The sequence below is a fragment of the Camelus dromedarius genome, chromosome 11, assembly GCF_036321535.1.
Source record: "Camelus dromedarius isolate mCamDro1 chromosome 11, mCamDro1.pat, whole genome shotgun sequence".
NCBI classification, from domain to species: Eukaryota; Metazoa; Chordata; class Mammalia; order Artiodactyla; family Camelidae; genus Camelus; species Camelus dromedarius.
This window is the reverse complement of record NC_087446.1, coordinates 19,896,079-19,914,787: the sequence shown is the minus strand read 5'-3', so window position 1 is coordinate 19,914,787 and position 18,709 is coordinate 19,896,079. Positions and strand designations below refer to the sequence as shown.

General features: G+C 39.4%; 1 long non-coding RNA gene across 1 annotated transcript; it reads right to left on the bottom strand.

Annotated features, from left to right (window-relative positions):
- Nucleotides 1-3,585: 3,585 nt before the first annotated feature.
- On the bottom strand, nucleotides 3,586-18,670 carry LOC135322528 (uncharacterized). Its single transcript, XR_010383140.1, has 3 exons — nucleotides 18,516-18,670; nucleotides 5,800-5,923; nucleotides 3,586-4,888 (listed from the first exon to the last, which is right to left on the bottom strand). It is a non-coding gene; the product is annotated as an uncharacterized LOC135322528 (long non-coding RNA).
- Nucleotides 18,671-18,709: the final 39 nt, after the last annotated feature.

The following is an 18,709-nucleotide window of genomic DNA, read 5'->3' as shown; positions in this document are numbered from 1 at the left end:
ATCTGAGCTGATTTATGAAGAGTAAGTAGGTGTTTTCAAGGCAGAAATGGGAGCAGAGGAAGCTACTACAGAAAGACAACACAATTTTTATACGCTGGTTTGTTTCCATGTGCTTGATCCTGATTGAAAAGGAATCAGAGACAAGATTCCAAAGTATGCTTTGGTTATGCTAAGACTGGACTTTATCCTAAAGCAAACTTAATTTTTTAATATAAGTAGTTTTTTTTCCTTTCTCTGTGATACAATAAATAATAGTGTATCAGCCACATGATGACAAATTAGATTTATTATAATATGGGAAGTAAGATCAGGGACACAGGAAGAAGATGAGATTTGGGCAGGAGGGTGAGAGGGAGAAGGTCATCACCTATGAGAGATGAGCCGGCTGATGCTTTTAACCAGGTACATCACTTGATTACCTGAACAAAAAGTCCTCTCTGTTCTGTTGCACATCGTTCTCTCCGCATGGACTGTCCTTCCTCTAGACCTTCCCAGACTTTTCTCCTCTCCCTCAGGTCTTTGCTAAATGTCACTGACCCAGTCAGGCGTTTTCCAAACACCCGACAGAAACATCTGGTGCCCCTCCCCATCACCATCATTCCCCCTCAGCTTCATTTCTCTTCACTGCACTTACCACAACTTGAAAGTATAGATTTAATTGTTCACTCAATACAATGTAAAATACAGAAAGATTTTATCTTTTCCTGGAATTGGGCCTGGCACATAGTAAACAGTGAAATAAGTAAACATTCATTACACGAATGCTACAGTCTTCAGTATCTGAGCTACATGTCTCTGTACTAATAAGAATCTGTGCTGCTCTCAACGTCTACCGTGGCCACAGCTCTTTCTCAGTGCAGCCAGAGATCCTGCACAAAGCTCTGTGCTTTATGCCAGAAGATTTGAATACCCTCACCTTAAGCAGAATGAACCAGAGATCGGGCCCCAAGAACCAAAGAGAAATACCTCCGGGCTTACTTCCCCAAGGTGGGCTCCACCAACAGCAGCAGAGCAGCCCCCGCAAGTTTGTTAGAAATGCAGGATCTCAGATCCACCCAATTAGAATCTGCACTTTTAACAAGATCCCTAGGTGATTTGCATGAGCGTTAAAATCTGAGAAGCACTGATCTATAGCATTGTTTTTCAAACTGCAGAGTTATGAAGTCAATTTGGCAAGTTCTAACTAGCAATTTTTTTAATGAATAGAGAAGAATGGGATAGACTAGATTAAGAACAGAAGATATGAGAGTGTAAGACAGTAGATTGCCTAAATATTACCTTAAGAAACTCTATGCATCTATGCACAAATTCACAATGTAAAATATATTTATTACTGTGGATTGTGGTCAAAATGTTTAGAAGCTGCTGATGCACAGGTTAGCCAGGAACCTGAGGTGAGGATTAATCCAAGCGGGAAAGTGATACTGTATTGTGACAACTGAATCAACCAGATCTTCCAAATAGAGTTTAGAAACTGAAACCAAAGGGGTTGTTTTGACAAGCCTTTTCCAGGCTATTAAAGTTGTCCTGGTTTTGTCTTATCACATGTAGAGTTGTACTTAAATTATTCAACTCTTTACTCCCACCGTTGCAAACTTCAAATAAACCAGACACTAAAACCTTAAAGTCAGCAGTTTGGGGCTTTAGAAATGTCCTTACCTCAACATTCATGCTGTTAATGAATAACAAAGAGGGTTACAGTGCCTTTTGGGTGTTTTGAAAGGAAAATGAAAAATAAAACAGAAGATAGAGTAAAATGTAACCATAACTCAGTACAAACCCAATTGTTAATAATCCATAAATGTAGTTTTCTAGTAATGTAACATTTTGAAACTATCTACAATCATCATCTTTTTAAAAGCTGATGCATATTCAGACTAACTAAAGCCTTTCCTTTGTTCAGGAGACATTGCAACACATCGCTAATATAAAACCACACAAGGTGCACTAATTACCTAACACACTTTCAACGGATCCTTTTAAACATCTGTTACATTTAAGGCATTGTGGAAAACAAAGGTGAATGCCTTTGCACAATCTAAAAGCAATTTTTCTAGGCAGGAAAGCTTGAGTATTGATAGATTAGACAAGCAGGTGCCAAATTTTTGCATGTTTTAGAAAAAAAAGAAATAGCCTCTAAATTAAGGTCAAGTTTTAGCTAATTAGAGGCTGATGAGTTATTGTACTACTAGATTATTTGGATCTCATACTCCCTTTGTATTCTTTTTATTTGGTACTTTACTTCTCCTCTTGTACATCCCTTAAAGAATGAGCAATTTCAGAGCAAGACACTGAAACTCCTATCAACTGAGTTTCCTTTGGGGGCATTTTGCCTCTGTGTCAAGCCTGTAAACTTTAAGGAGATTAATTTCAGACAATCTTGTATGTGTAAAATTGTTAGAATAGTGTTGGGATAACAAAACAAAACAAAACAAAAGAAGAGTGAAACAACGAGCAATTAGTGACGAGACCATTACTGTTTCTTATCTTCTTCATTTCTCTAAATAGTCTTATGATAAACGCTCATCACTAGAAAGAAACTTTGTATAAGTCTCTTCTCTTTCAAAAAGTTTGATCTCTATTAAGTACCTCAGGTTTTTATGATTAAAGCTACTGAATGGAGATTGCTGCTTCTAGCTATGACAAAGAGTAGTATTCCTATTAATATCAGGAGTAAGTTAAGGATCTTCTTTATCACCACTATTATTTAACCAACATAATTAGGTAACAGAAATGAATAAAAATTAAAAATTGGAAAAAGTGAAGCAAAATCATCATTATTTGATGATGGTATGAGTGTTTACCAAGAAAACTCAAGGGAATCAAATGAAAAACTACTAGAAACAATAAGAGAATTCAGAGTTAGTATATGGAAACTTAAGACTTATATAACAGTTAGAAGACAAAAATCAAAAGAAAAGGTAAAATGTATAGAACATGGGAAGGATTTATCTGTAGAAAAAGAAAACTACCAAGGGACACGAGAAAAGATATATCAAATGACATCCCATGCTCTTGTTCAGGAAATTTCAGCATGACAAAAGATGTCAATTTCCAAAAATTAATCCATAAATTTTGGGGTAATCCCAATAAAAAGATGCTTTATTTTGGAACTAGAAAACTGATTCTAAGGTTCAAATGGAAAACAAGCAAATAAAAATAGCCCTAAAAAGTCTAAAAAAAAAGAAAGAAAAAGATAAATGAGATGCATTTTTCTATCAGACAGTAAAACATATTTTATAAGCTAAAACATTTTAAAATAGGCACTGATGCATGTATAGATTAGTGCCTGACACATATAATGTACATTTGTTGAACAAATGAACAGTCAAATTTATGAAGTTGATTGGAAAATCCAAGCTGGACCCAAATGCTTATTGGAATTTGGCATGTGAAAAAGTGGGATTTTTTTAAATCATGGAGAAAAGAGGAATTATTCTATAAATAGTGTTGGGGCAACTGGGTCATGAGTCAGGAAAGAAACATAATTGGAGCCATGCCTTACACTTTATACAGAATGAATTCCAAATATTTAAATGTTAAGAAACAAACTGTAAAAATACTAGAAGAAAACACGGGAAGTTAAAAAGAATAATAGTTTTTGAAGCCATTAAAAAGATGGTTTAATTGGACTGCATAATAATAAAAATGTTCTGTATCACAAAAGCCATTTATTATCAACACAGTCAAAAGAGAAATGACAAATTGGGTTAAATATTTGCTACTCACATCCCAAACAGGATATAAATTCTTTACTGAAAAGAGTTTCCACAAGTTAGAAATGAAAGAAAACAAAACAACCAGCCCCCTCCCCCACCTCACATACATAATAGAAAATCTGGCAAAGGATATAAATAGACAGTTTACAAGATATAAAAATGGCCTTTAAACAGTGGGAAGACACTCAACTTCAGTCATAAAAAGTGAATGCAAATTAGACTTATAAGATTTCATGGTTTACTTATCAGATAGGCAAGCATCATGAATCTTGACCACACACAGTGTTGTTGAAGACAGGGCCCTCTCTTTCATTGCTGAAAGGTCAGTAAACTGGTACTCTTCGGAGAGGAATTTGGCAATATCTCATAAAATTAAAACTGCACAGACTCTTTGAAATGGCAAGTCCTCTTTTAGGAATTTAAGCTGCACATATACTCTTGGATGTGTCAAATGGCATGTGGGCAAAAATTGCATCCTTCTAACAGCAAAATATTAGAAACAAGGTAAATTTCTATCAGTAGGGGACTGATTAAACAAATTATGGTATATTCATCTGATAGAGTGCTTCTGGACCAAGAAGAAACAGGATCTCTCTGTCTCCATCTCTTCTGTAACCACTGCGGCCACTCTCCCACCTCTGCCCTCCCAGGATGCCGCTTTATTTTTCCCCATAGTACGTATCACCATCTGGCATACTGTATATATTTCATTGTTTATTTGGGTTTTGTCTGCTTTCCTGTACCACTTCTACTAGAATATAAGTTCCATGAAGACAGAGATTTTACCTATTCTGCCCATTGCTACAATCCTCACCACCTAAGTATGCCTGACATACAGTAGGCACGCCATAAATACTTGTCAAGTGAAAGAATAAAAGAATAAATAAAAATGGAAAGATCTCCAAAATCTATTTTAAAGTGAAGAAAGCAAGATGCAGTAGTATTCTGTTCTTTGTATAGAAAAATTATCTATAAATGCCTGTGTGTATACACACATGTGTGTACTTGACAATGCAGAGACTTTCTGGAAGGATATGCAGGAAGCTGGTACCAGATGTTGTCCCGGGGAGCAGGGGAGCAGAACGGTGTGGCTCAGGGGAGGGTACAGCTCCAGTGGTAGAGCGCATGTTTAGCATGTGTGAGGTTCTGGGTTCAATCCTCAGGACCCTCTAAGAATAAATAAATAAATAAACCTATTTATTTCCAGCCACCAAAAAAAGAAAAAAGAAAAAACTCAATTTTTATAACTGCTGATTTAACAATAGCGAAGACATGGAAACAACCTAAATGTCCATCAACAGATGACTGAATAAAGAAGTTGTGGTATATTTATACAATGGAATACTATTCGGCCATAAAAATAATAAAATAATGTCATTTGCAGTAACATGGATGGACCTGGAGAATGTCATTCTAAGTGAAGTAAGCCAGAAAGAGAAAGAAAAATGCCATATGGTATCATTTGTATGTGGAATCTAAAAAAAAAAGACAAACAAATTTATTTACAAAACAGAAACAGACTCACAGACATAGAAAACAAACTTATGGTTGCCAGTGGGGAAGGGGATGGGAAGGGATAAATTGGGAGTTCGAGATTTACAGATACTAACTACTATATATAAAATAAATAAACAAGTTTATACTGTAAAGCACAGGGAACTATATTCAATATTTTGTAGTAACATGGTTAAAAAGAACATGAAAATGAATATATGTATGTTCCTATATGACTGAAGTATTGTGCTGTACACCACAAATTGACACAACATTGTAAACTGACTATACTTCAATAAAAATATTTTTTAAAAAAATCTACTGATCTAAAGAATGACCTGAGGAAAGCAGAAGCTTCTGAAGGTGACAGAGAATTAATAGCCAGAGGCACAAGTGACAAACATGGAGAGGTGAGTATTCCAGGGGCAACAGGGAAGGTGGGAAGGTCTCCTGTGCCTTTGACCCTGAACTCAAGGAGCCTCATCCCTGTGCCTGCGTCCCCTCCAGCCCACATTTGCCTCCACTCCCAGCCTTCCATCCAGGGCCACCACCTCCCCCGTTCCCAGGCAGCACTTTGTTTCTGTACCTTTGCATAAGTGGTTCCATCTATTGGAATGCCCTCTGTTGTCTACTTTAAAAAAAATCTTCCATTCCTTCTGGTGAAGCCATCTCTCTGTAGTCTGTGCTCGCACAGTGACTGGTTCTCATTTCTATTTAAAATAAAGTACCATCATTTTGTTTATAAGTCTTATAATATAAATACTCTTTTGGTGTCTTTCACCTTTGTACCCTATTGCTTAAAGAGTAATTTGCATGGAACAAGCCTGACACCCAATAGACACACCCCTAAAATGTTCATTGAGTAAATGACTCTAATCCTTTTCTTCACGGAGCTTATATACTGACTTTAAAATTAGGAGGAGCAATCTCTGTTGGAAGATGAAGGGACTACCCCGCTATGGAATGGCCTTAGAAAATGCTGGTCTTTATACACTGAAGTTAGAGTAGAATGCCCACCAATAAAACTGCCTTTGGGGAATTAAACTTTTAAAAAAATTGGCTAAATGGATCTTGCAGCGATATGCAAATTCACCTGAAAGAGGTCTGACCAATCATTCAGGACCGTAACCAGAGGAACGTCATTAGCATATACAAAGGAAGAATGTGTCCATCAGCAGCAGAGTCAGCAGCCCCTTAGCAAACAAGAATCGGAATGCAAAGGTCCTGGGGAGAGCCATTCTGTTCTGTGCGGCTTGGCAGGACTCTCCTTATTTTTAAGATAAATGTCTCAGGCTCTCTTAGCAGAAGCCAGTACGCACTGGATTCCTCAAATCAACCCCTCTTGCTCATTTTCCATATTTACCAAGGAAGCTTCCAGTTATGCTTCCACTCCCATGTAGGTCTGCCTTCTTGGAGGATACACACTGTTCATGATGACTTTAACATTCCTGTGTTTCTGACCTTCATACTTTTCATTATAAATTGAGTTCTTTGGTCCTGAGACAAATGTAGCCAGGGCAAGTGGGCTACAGTAATGTGACTGTGTCCCTGAGACATTAATAAGCTCTTTAACTGCTGATAAAATCAGAGTTCTGAATCTGCAAAGCTGAGGATCAAAGGCTGGCTGTGGTACAGACGCCAGGGAATATTCCCCACCCCAAACCGTCCCCACCTCCCAAGTAAAGCCCTGGGAGACAGTCAGCATACTTCCAGGGCAACCTTAGGACAGCCATCCCGCCTGTGTGCTGTTTGACAGATATTTGTATACAGAGCACCTGCTGTGTGTCACATACAGTGATGCAAAGACAGAGAGGGAAGGGGCTTCTCAGGGAGCCCATGTCATGTGGCTTATCTAGTCCAGTTGTTTTTCGCCCTAAGAAGCACTGATTATGAAGCCGTAATATTCTGAGAAGATCAAAACAAATCTTTCACAGAAAAATGCACAGAAACTGAGTGTTCGAATTGCTTATTTTATTGCATTGAAAATTAATTCCTTTGACATATAAGGATGAGCTCTGGAATCAGACAGATATGTGCTGAAATATTTGGCTTTATCACATACTAACTGTGTGGCACTGGACAAGTCACACAGTCTCTCTCAATTTTCTGATCTGCTAAAGGGAAGTAATATTAGTGCTCCCCTCACGGGACTGCTTAAATGGTTCAGTTAGACACTGTATCTGAAGTGACAGCACAGTGCCTAGCTTGTCATAAACAGTAAATAACTGCTATAAATGTTAGTATGCAAAATGTTCTTTTCATTAATTTGAATTAAATCCAAGTGTCTATAAAATGAAAGGCAACCTCAACTTTATTCAATAGTAAATTCCAGTGAAAGGTTGCTTTTGATTTGAATAAGAGGTTGGGTTATGTCATCTATGTCCCCCATTTAATTTCTTTTTTTTTTTTTTAATATGGCAAAAAGTTCTCAAAATATGGGCTTAAAATAGGTCAAAAGACATATATCAAGACTGAGTTGAATTCATTCCTCCTCATCGTTGTAAATCAATGGAACCATCTTGGGTGAGATGTATATCACTGAAGCTTTCTGTGGACCAAAAAGGATGATTAATTCATGTTTCAATTTTAAAGTCATGTAAGCAGAAGTAACATTCAAAAGAATGTTATGGTGTTTGCAGGTATGGAAGATTTCTGCTTGCAGAGAAACTAACAAGACTTTCTCTGTGGGCTTCACACCGCAGAAAGTCCTTCCTCCTCATTGGAAAGTTTACATTGTTGTTTGCATTCTCTCATCCCTTCCCAACAAGGCGGCTGAGCTGTAAGAGTTGGTGGGGTTTCTTTTAGCAGCATCCATAATGCTCTGTGTAGGACCTTGCATCAAAAGATTTACCTTATTCTCATGGTCAAAGACACCTATGATGTAACAAAACCAGGAATGAGCACCTCCCAGTTAAACTGTTCTGAGAAGGCTTTCTCCCTCTCACTTCCTTTCTCTCCGTCTCTCTGTCCCGCTCTACTGAGCACACATATGACTTATGCATCAAGTTCAATCACATACTTGAAGATGTGTTCTTTGGGAAGTCAGCTTCCTACTCCGACCAATTTTCTAGTCAAAATTTCTTGAAAAGATTGAAATCAGGACCAGGCTGTATAAAAGTCATCGACATTCACAGCCATAGACAAGACTCCTTTCAGAACTGCTGGCACAGCCCCAGTCTATTTGATGCTGAGAGCAATGGGTCATGACAACGCATGGAGTGTCTTCAGCAAAGCAGCCCAACCAAATGTGTTAGCGAGCTCAGGTTCTCCACCTGTGCCCAGAGAACCAAAACGTTCCGTCCACACAAAGTTTTCCTGGACAAAGACATGTTTTCACTATTTGGAAAATGATAAGGGCTTGTCAAGTCTTCAAAAGGGGATCAGAAAAATTGGAATAGTTCTTCAGTGTGCAGATGAAGAGTGATAATCAAAGAGCTGATTACAGCGAGAGGCAGTAGTTTCATCCAGTTCTTGCCTGTTTTGAAGGAAAGTGGTTTAGGAGCCAGTGTAAGGATCTGTTTCCAGATACTAAAAGAAAAATCAGTGATGCTCAAGGAAATTGTGCCTTTTGAAATTAGCATGGCTCCCGTTTTCTTCTTTGCCCCACGCCATAAACCATTTCAGATATGTCCAAGGTACGTGGCTTCATTAAGTTTTCTATAACTTTGTGTCCTCTTTTGCTTGGCCAAAAAAGGGGGGATATTTTAAGGTTGTGCCCCAAGACATGTTGGGCAATTCAATTGTGTTAAATTTTCAGACTTTAAAAATCAAGCCTTTTCTTATGAAACTATTTATACAAGCCCAGGCATTTTCATTTAAAATTTGCTTTAAATTGTAGTGTATTTCAAACATACAAAAGTACAGAAAATAATATAACAAATAGCCTAGGTAGCCCCCTACTGAGATTTAACAAATGTTAATGTCTTGCAACATTTGTCTTAGATCTCTTTTTGAAGAAATGAAACATAAATAACAACATTACAGCTCCTGTACCTTTTCCCTCCATCTATTCTCAGAAGTAACTAATGTGCTGAATTTGAGGTATTTGTGCTTATATTACAAAAATAAGTATCTGTAAATATATATATATATATATATATATATATATAATTGTACCTTTTAGAAATTTATATGAGTAGTATCATACTTTACATATCCATTTGAAACTGGTTTTAGATGATGTTTCTGAGGGCTATAAATGTTCTATTGTACTAATAAACTATAATTTATATATCCACTCTCCTGCTAACTGCAAGTAGTTTTTCCATTTTCTTCGCTGTTACACTTAGTGTTGCAATGAACATTTCTGTCCACGTGTCCCTGTGTACACGTCAGAGTTTCTCTCGGAATGTAATTGCTGGGCTGTCAGGAAATCACATCTTCATCTTAACCAGGTGAAAGGGCAAACACTCTGTTCCTTTACTCTCAACATATCCGACAACAAATATGTGTGCTGTTGTCCCACACTAACCAATTCTCCTACTCTCTGGACACCAACTGAAAGTCTTACAATTCACTGATGACACTAACTAGCCAGAGTTAGCACAGACCCCACAGATTAGTGGCTCAGTCCCAAAAGGCTGCAACAGTGAGTAAAGATAACTCTTCCAGGAATTTGGACTGTGAATGAGAACAGAGAAACAGGACACTGACCAGATTAGACTCTAGAGTCAAGGAAAGTTTTTTTCTTTAGGAGGGTGTAGTAGTCCGAATAATGGCCCCAAAGAGTTCCAGGCCCTAATCTCTGAAACCTGTCAATATTAGTTACCTGGCAAAAGAGAATTAATATTGAAGATAGAATTAAGGTTGCTAAGCAGCTGACTTGTAAACAGAGTATCCAGGATTATCCAGGTGGTCCCAATATAATCACAGTCTCCTTAAAAGTGGAAAAGAGGCAACAGAGAGAATCATAGGGGTATGTGACTATGGAAGAAAGGCACAGAGAGACCCAGGCCCTGCTGGCTTCGAAGATGGGGGAAAAGCACCAAGAGCCAAGGAATGTGTGTGGCCTCTTGAAGCTGGAAAGGGCAAGGAAATGGATTCTTCCAGAGAGCCTCCAGAAAGGAATGCAGCCCTGCCGGTTCCTTCATTTTAACCCAGTAAGACCCATCCATGTAGAACGTCTATCTACAGACCTGTAAGATGACAAAGTTATGTTGTTTAAGATGCTAGGAGTGTGGAAATTTGTTACCGTGGTAAATAGAAAACGAATACAGAGGGGATTACTAGAGCTCATTTGTATGTTGAACAGAATGATTTAATAAGGAAGAAATTAATTATACACAAGAGGAGAGTGTCATTGTAGGAGCCAAGTCCTAGAAAGGGGAAAGATACAGATGATAGGACTGCTCTGAAAGGAGTCGAGAACTTCATCTACAAGTAAGAAGGCAGAGAGTGAGGGTGAGATGAGGAGATTCTGGAGGTTTAAGGGACTATGTGAACTAGTCTGTTTGCAGCACTGGAGAGCAAGCCTTCTAAGACCTGTATGGTTGTCAGACAGTGTGGGCTGCCCAGTTCGGACTATGGTCATGCATTTGAGTTTGGAGATGCATTGACTGGTGATGACAAAGAGCCTGAGTCTGGGAATGCCTGGCTAAAGAAGGGTAAAGAGGAAATGGTTATTGGAAGGGAGGAGCTCAAGTATCTGAGATGCCAAAAGATTGAATAGATTATTTTGTATATGTTATCACTAAGAACTGACATAAATACGAGAAGAAGACAGTCAGCCAGGGGCTAAGGTCCTTAGTAAATTGGAGTGACTGGGAGGGTGGTTGATGACACAACAAGGAGGTTGCTGCTTCTGGACAGGGCAGGTCTGACAGCATTAAATCCAGGCTGTGGGAGATTCTTCCAGTCATCAGGTGTGGGAAATCAGCAGAGGAATCTGTTTTCATTGATGTCTAGTCAAATCAGACGTTCTCTCCTATCAAGAATATATTCTGTAATTCAAGGTATAAAATTATACATGCCCAATAGGCTATTTTCCTTTCTGACGAGCATATATGGAATAGAATTTACCAGAGTTCCTGTGTTTATGGTGCACAAATCTATATATTTGTACTACAAATGGAGGCTACATCTGTGTATGAAGTTAGATATCTTATGCATCCATAAATAATAAAATCAATATAAAAATCCAGATTAAGTAGTATTATGGAAATATGTCAGAGAGTAAATTAATAAAAAATTCAGGTTGTTTTTCTGGATTATTGTGATGTTTATGGTATTTTTCAATTTGTTACAATATATAATTTTTTAAAATTTCATGTTCATTCTAAATATTTATTTTTTTATCTATTCTTTTTCTTTTTCTTCTTCTTCTTTTTTTTTTTTTTTTTTCTTTGCAGGGAGGAGGTAATTAGGTTCATCTATTTATTTAGTTTTTTGATGGAGGTACTGGGGATTGAACCCAGGACCTCATACATGCTAAGCATGTGCTCTACCACTTGAGCTATACCCTCCCCTCACCTATTCTTTTTCTTAAAGAAGGTCCCCTAAGTTTTATAAGCTTCAGGCACCACAAAAGAATAAGATTTTTCCTGAATAGGCCATAAATCTGGCCTAAGATTACCGGTAGTCAATTTAAAAAGGGAAACTCGCTAAGCTATAAAACACGTAGTTTTACTACGGTTAAAAAAAAAATAGTAACACAAGGGAAATACAATTCTTTTTAAAAATTTTGTATTTATTTTGTATTTTTTTGTAGGGGGGAGGTGATTAGGTTACTTATTTATTTTTAGAGAAAGTATTGGGGATTGTGTATGCTAAGCATGCGCAGTACCGTTTGAGCTATACCCTCCCCCCAGCAATTCTTAATATGAATGTCAGGCATTTTTTCCTGGGAATATTATGTAATGTAATGGGCCACATTTTCTTAAACAGCCTACAGAAAATACAACACATTTCACAGAGCTCTTTCTAATAGTATCAATCAATAGGGGCTTATGCTGTAATTTAGTGAGGGGGAAATCAGAGGCAGGGGTCTCTTCATCCCAGATTAGATGTCAGGGTATCTGGAAATCTGCAAAATGGATAGATCAGACCTCCTGTTAAACATAAGCGATTGAACGCACGTGTTTATTCCCTCAAGTAACTTCGCTAAAACAAAAGTAAGGTGATAAACCAGTAACAAAAAAAGAGGGTGGGAAATAAGAACAAAATTGTGGAAGATAAGGAAGATGAAAAACAGATAGATGTTAGCAGAGAAGAGAAAGGTGAGTTCTAACCACCTGCAAGGGGCAACGCCAGCAAGAAGGAATCCTTTCTGTCGTGAAGAAAGCTCATAAATCAGAGGCAGCAGCATAAGCTTCTGAGAGAGAGGAAAGAATGGTGGTGAAAACAGAAAGATTAGTTGAAAATCTGCATAAGGGACAGTTAGAGTCTCAATTCTCAATTCTCAAGTGCTTCCGGTAAGGCCCAGTAGCAAGGAGGCTGTTTCTCCTGATCCCGGCAGGGGACTGGAAGGTTCTTCGGAGTTGTTGAATTAAAATGTACTGAATTTGAGCACACCATAGGGACGGAGTGAAACCTGCATATTGAGGAAGGAGACTCCCCTAGTCTGCTTACTCTGCTCTGCACTTGAAACTGTTGACAACTGGCAACAGGCAGAAACAGAGTTTCTCTCAGGGAAACTGATCTGGCCAAGAGAATAGCCCTGTAGATACTCTTGACAGTTGACACATGCCTCCAAAAAAGGTCTAGATCCACACCCCAGCCCCCTAAACGGGGACCAGTAGTCAACAAGCTCTGCCTTTTCACAGAAAAGCATCCAATCAGCTCTTCAAAGTTTCAGTCTTAAAAATGAACAGCAGAGTCACGAGGAAATCCTCTGGCATGAAAGATGAAGGCTAAAACAAAGAGGAAAAAGGCAACATATACGTGAGAGACACAGTGCACGACTAGCTGAAGAAAAGTTAAATTAATTTCCTCAGGGAGAAAAAAGATGATGAATCTGACACAAGAACACAATAAAATGGAAGAAGGACATACAGAGGCTAAGAGAATACTGAAAAATGGTGGCAGATACAAAACAATTCAAAAGAAAGATTGGCAAATCAGATAGAGGAAGTTTCACTGAAAGTAGAATAACATGTCAAGAGATGGAAACTAGGAGGGAAAAAATTAGACATTTATGGGAAAACTCTTAGAAGTTCAAAATCTATTTAACAAGAATTCCAGAAAGAGAAAACAGAGAAAACAGGGAAGAGTTACCAAAGGTATAAGATGAGGACATTTCCCACCTGAAGGGCAGTGGCAGATTTAAAGGACCCACTGAGTGCCTAACATAATAATGAAAAAAAAAAAAATCAGGACAAATCTTCAAGATATTTCAGAAGATCTGGGTAAGAAGTTCCAAAAACTTCCAGAGAGAAAATACAAAGGAGTCAGAATGACATGGGGTTTCTCACCTACAACTCTGTAAACCTAAAGACAATATGGTGCTATCTTCAAAATTATAAAGGAAAATGATTTCCAACCTAGAGTTCTATGCCTCACCAAACTGTTAACCATTGTGCAGATACATTAAAAACGTTTGCTTACACATAAGTTCTCCAAGAATGTGTAATCCCATTTCCAGAGGATACAGAAGTACTCCCCTAATGTGAGGAGAAAAGAAAGAGGACAGTGTGGGATTCAGGAAACAAGGAGTCTGCACAGGAGATGATTCCCAGGTTGTTAGGGAAGCATAGTCCTAGGTTGACCATGTAGCAATGAATCTTAAAGTCAGTCCAGACCAGAGCAGCGGATGAAGGGCTTTAGAAGACATATCTCCAAGCTAAAGAGACAGAAGGAACAGATCATCTGACACAATTAACTGCATTGAGAGGAGGAAGTTTGGGTGTAAATCTGTGAAAGATATATAGAAAAAGAAGCCAATGATTAAAAAAAAAAAAAAGAAAGAAAGGCATGTTTTAACTGTAGGAAAAAAATAATTGTGCAACAAGAAAAAAGGTGTTAATAAAAAGGAAAACAATCGTAGTACACTGCATGGCTCAGTTGTGAACATTTGCGAAGTCATAACTATAAACGTGAAATGTTTATTCAGTAAAAAATTGCAATATAAATATAGCAAGAATTTAAGAATATGAAAGGTGTATGTGTAAGTTCAAGGATAAGAAAACTAAATTTTCTTCCTCTGTATCAAGAAGTCAATAAAGAATGTACGAAAATGGAGAAACCAGGTAGAAGCTAGCAAGTGAGGGCATTAAAAAATAAATAGGAAGATCTATATTAGCAGAAACAGTTATAAGAGTTCAAAGTTCTGGGTAGGATTTTGAGAGTGGGAAGGTTAGGTAGGGGATTGCTGTCTTTTGCTTTGATCCTTATAGAACTGAAGTATTTAACCATTAAGACTATGTACAGGTATTATTTTAATTTTAGAGGGTGAATTGCATATGTCCCAGAAATATTTGCATTGAAGGCAAATCACTTCTCAATATCATATTAATTATTTCAACATATACAAATAGGCTGTACCACATTATACCTGGAAGACATTAAGTAAGACAACATTTAGAATCAGTTTCATTCTGACATATTGAAATGAACCTTTTTTTAAATATATATATATATTTTTTATTGAAGTATAGTCAGTTTACAATGTTGTGTCCATTTCTGGTGTATCACACAATGCTTCAGTCACACATGAACATACATATATTCATTTTCATATTCCTTTTCAGTATAAGTTACTACAAGATACTGAATATAGTTCCCTATGCTATATAGTATGAACTTGTTTATCTATTTTATATATGTGAGTATCTGTAAATCTCAAACTCCCAATTTATCTCTTCCCACCACTTTCCCCATCTGTTAACCACAAGTTTGTTTTCTATGTCTGTGAGTCTTTCTATTTTGTAAATAAGTTTGTCTTTTTTTTTTTTTTTTTTAGATTCCACATATAAGTGATGTCATATGGTATTTGTCTTTCTCTTTCTGGCTTATTTCACCTAGACTGACAATCTCCCGGTCCCTCCATGTTACTGCAAATGGTATTATTTTATTATTTATGGTTCAATAGTATTCCATTGTATAAATATACCTCAGCTTCTTTATCCAGTCATCTGTCAATGGATATTTAGGTTGTTCCATGTCTTGGCTATTGTAAATAGTGCTGCTATGAACATTGTGGTGCATGTATCTTTTTGAATTAAGGTTCCTCTGGATATATGCCCAGGAGTGGGATTGCTGGATCATACAGCAAGTCTATTTTAAGCCTTTTGAGGAATCTTCATACTGTTTTCCATAATGGCTGCACCAAACTACATTCCCACCAACAGTGTAGGAAGGTTTCCTTTTCTTCACACGCTCACCACTCAGCATTTATCATTTGTGGACTTTTGAATAACGGCCACTCTGACTAGTGTGAAGTGATACCTCATTGTAGTTTTGATTTGCATTTCTCTGATGATTAGTGATATTGAGCATATTTTCCATGTCCTTATTGGCAATTTGTATGTCTTCATTGGAGGACTGCTTGTTTAGGTCTTCTGCCCATTTTTAGATTGGGTTTTTAAAAATTTTTTATTAAGGTGTATGAGCTGTTTATATATTCTGGAAATTAAGCCCTTGTTAAAATGAATCTTTTTATTTGTTTTCTTAGTATCACCATATTTCTCCTTTATTATTAAGGACAAGTGTAACACCAAAATTAGCTATTTTAGGCTTGCTCAGAAGTTCTCAACTGGGGAAGATTTTGCCCTCCAGGAAATACTTGGCAAATTCAAAACTAGGGGTGGGGGACAGCTACTGGTAGGTAACTAGAAGCCAAGGATGCTGCTAAACATCCTATAATAGATGGAACAATGCCCCCCTACCCAAAGAATTATCCACTCCCAAATGTCAGTAATGCTGTAGTTGAGAAACCAAGCTCTGAGTCTTTGAGGCTTATTTCATCAGAACACTATACACAAAGATTGATGACATGTAAACATGGCAATTTAGGAGTGACTCAGCTAAATATCTTGATGCAATGTTGGCAGCCATCTGGCTGTGAAATGTATCTTTGGGAATATTGAGAATGGTAAGGTAAAGACAGAAGGTATAATAAACGATAACGATAATACACACTGCTTTGTACCTCAATAATCTCTTTCATCCATGGTTCCTAGGGCACTTTATAGACTAATAATAACTACCCTGGTACTCACATCCTACCTTTTATCTAAGGATCTCAGGCACTTTCACAACCCTCTCACAGAGTAGGAAGTATTATTATCCCCATTTTATATGTAAGTAAACAGAGGCACAGAAGTTAAGCAACTTGCCCAAAGTCACACAAGTCAGTAGTAGCCAACATTCCTGACTCAGCACCTATTAATACTAAGAGAACTGGTCTAAGAGATGGAGTGATAAATTATGTGTCATAAGTGTTACCCTAGTTCATTCAAAGTCTATTGTTTTCAAGTTAATATTGTATATTTAGGACCTTATATTTTTTGTCTGCCCCTCTCCCCTTCTTAGAGACCCAGGACTCTATTTATAATGTCCTACGAATTAAAGAGACTATATTTACTGGGTGCTTTCCTTGAACCAAGGAAATTCTTATTAACTGCCAGTTCTTATGAACAACTCAAAAACATATGCTGTTATTACTGGTTTTATAGTAACAAAAGCCGAGTTTCAGAGAATTTAAACAACATGCCCAAGATCACTCAGCTATTTATATTTTGTATTCAGGCACATGATATCCTCTTTCCACATCCTGCAGTCCCTCCAAGAGAAAATCCTCTGGTAAGTTACAAAGCATATTCATGTTAATCTGTTTAATGCCCAGCCCTCCCTCTCCCCCCTTAAAACTCAGAAAACAAAGTAATGAATCATTAATGAGGAGTTTCAGGTGGCGCACCCAGGTTGGTAGCAGCTAGGCTCAGCCTTTTAAACCGATTCCCAAGGAAAGCCTTTAATTTTCTAAAGATTTTTCCAGAGCTCTCTCTGGGTTATCCACATGTTCACCCCAGCAACCAGACCAAAGACCAGAACTGAGTGACTTTCCCCTCTGATAAATAAATTGCTTGTGAAACACTTTCTCCTTTTCTCATTCCTGTGCAGGCACACGCTGACTGCTCATCCACCAGGTGCCACCTGGGCAAGACAGGTACTAAGTAGGAAGAAAGATTTATGTTAGGTAAGAATGTGACTCAGGGCTCGCCTACTTCTTACAAAATGGTAACCTGGCATTTGTACCCTCTGACAATGATGTGCCCTGGCATTACTTGGATACCTTGAGATCTGTCTCCTCAGATGCCTGACGGTGGCTGTCCATCCAGCCCTGATCCAGAAATCTGAGATGACTTGTATCTGAAGATAAGATTTACCCTATGGCATGTTAAAGATAGAAAAATTGCGACAATAATCGCTCAGCTCACATCAAATCAGCGTCTGTGCAGCTTTAGGACTTTGGTAGGGAACTTTGCTGCTACCACTATCTGTAAAGAGGAGGTATCGAGACAGAGTTAAGAGGAAACTCCAAATACGACTGGGATCGCCAATTGTCAAAGTGAGTTTTACATTTTCTCCTGCGAGCCTAAGAAATAGTAAAGCCTTGACTATTCACTGACAATTAAGCCCCTCCTTTCAGCCGACCCTTTCACCTGAGACCAACAGACTCATAAGGAGGGTCTTGGGTTTCAGTTCTTTCTAGTTTCCTGCCTGCTACCCTAGAGCATCCGAAAAGGGGGCAGCGACGAGGAAAAGTGACTCGCGAGCGTTTTCCCATCTTGGCTAGTCAGGCCCTGAATCATCACCAGTCGATTGCACTTTCCCCCTCAGCCAGCAGCATTCGAGATTTTCCCTGGAAGAATATGTCTTGTACTTAAAAGGAAGAGTGGTGGGAGACTGGGGAGGCGGAGAAGAGGCGCGGGGAGAAGGGCGTGGAGGGCCGTTCCCGCCCCGGAGTCGGAGGCGCCGAGAGGCCGGACACCGCGAGGCTGCGAGCCCAGGAATGTGCGGTCCCATCGGCGGGCGCGGGGCCGGCAGCGGCGGCGGGCAGGACGCGGAGCCGCGCACCTGAGCGCCGGGGGCGGGGCGTCGGCGGGCGCAGCCCCCCCGCCGCGCGCCGCGCCCCTCGCGCGCCGTCTCGGTCCTTTCCGCCCGCGCTTCGGCGCCGCTCGGCTCCCCTCCCTCCCCTCCCTCATTCCCTCCCTCCCAGCCGGGGAGAGCCGCGGGCTCGGGACGGCGAGTTGGCCTCGGCACTTTCCGCGCGGGCGCTGCGGCTCACCTGGGCGCCCGCTCCCAGCCCCGCTCCTCGTCCCCTCAACTCCTCTCAGGTAAGGGGCCGCCCGCGCTCCACGCGCTTACCCGTCCCTCCCGGACTTGTCTGGACAGCTGGGTCGGGACGCGTCCCACCTCTCCGCGAGCCGGTGAGGGGGCTCCGCGCCTCGCCCGGGGAATGAGGGTGTCGGTGGCGGGGGCCCCGCACCGGAGCGAGGGGCCGGAGATGCGACGGGCCAACAGGTGGCGGGGTCCGGCCCGGGCCCCTCGACCGCCGCAGG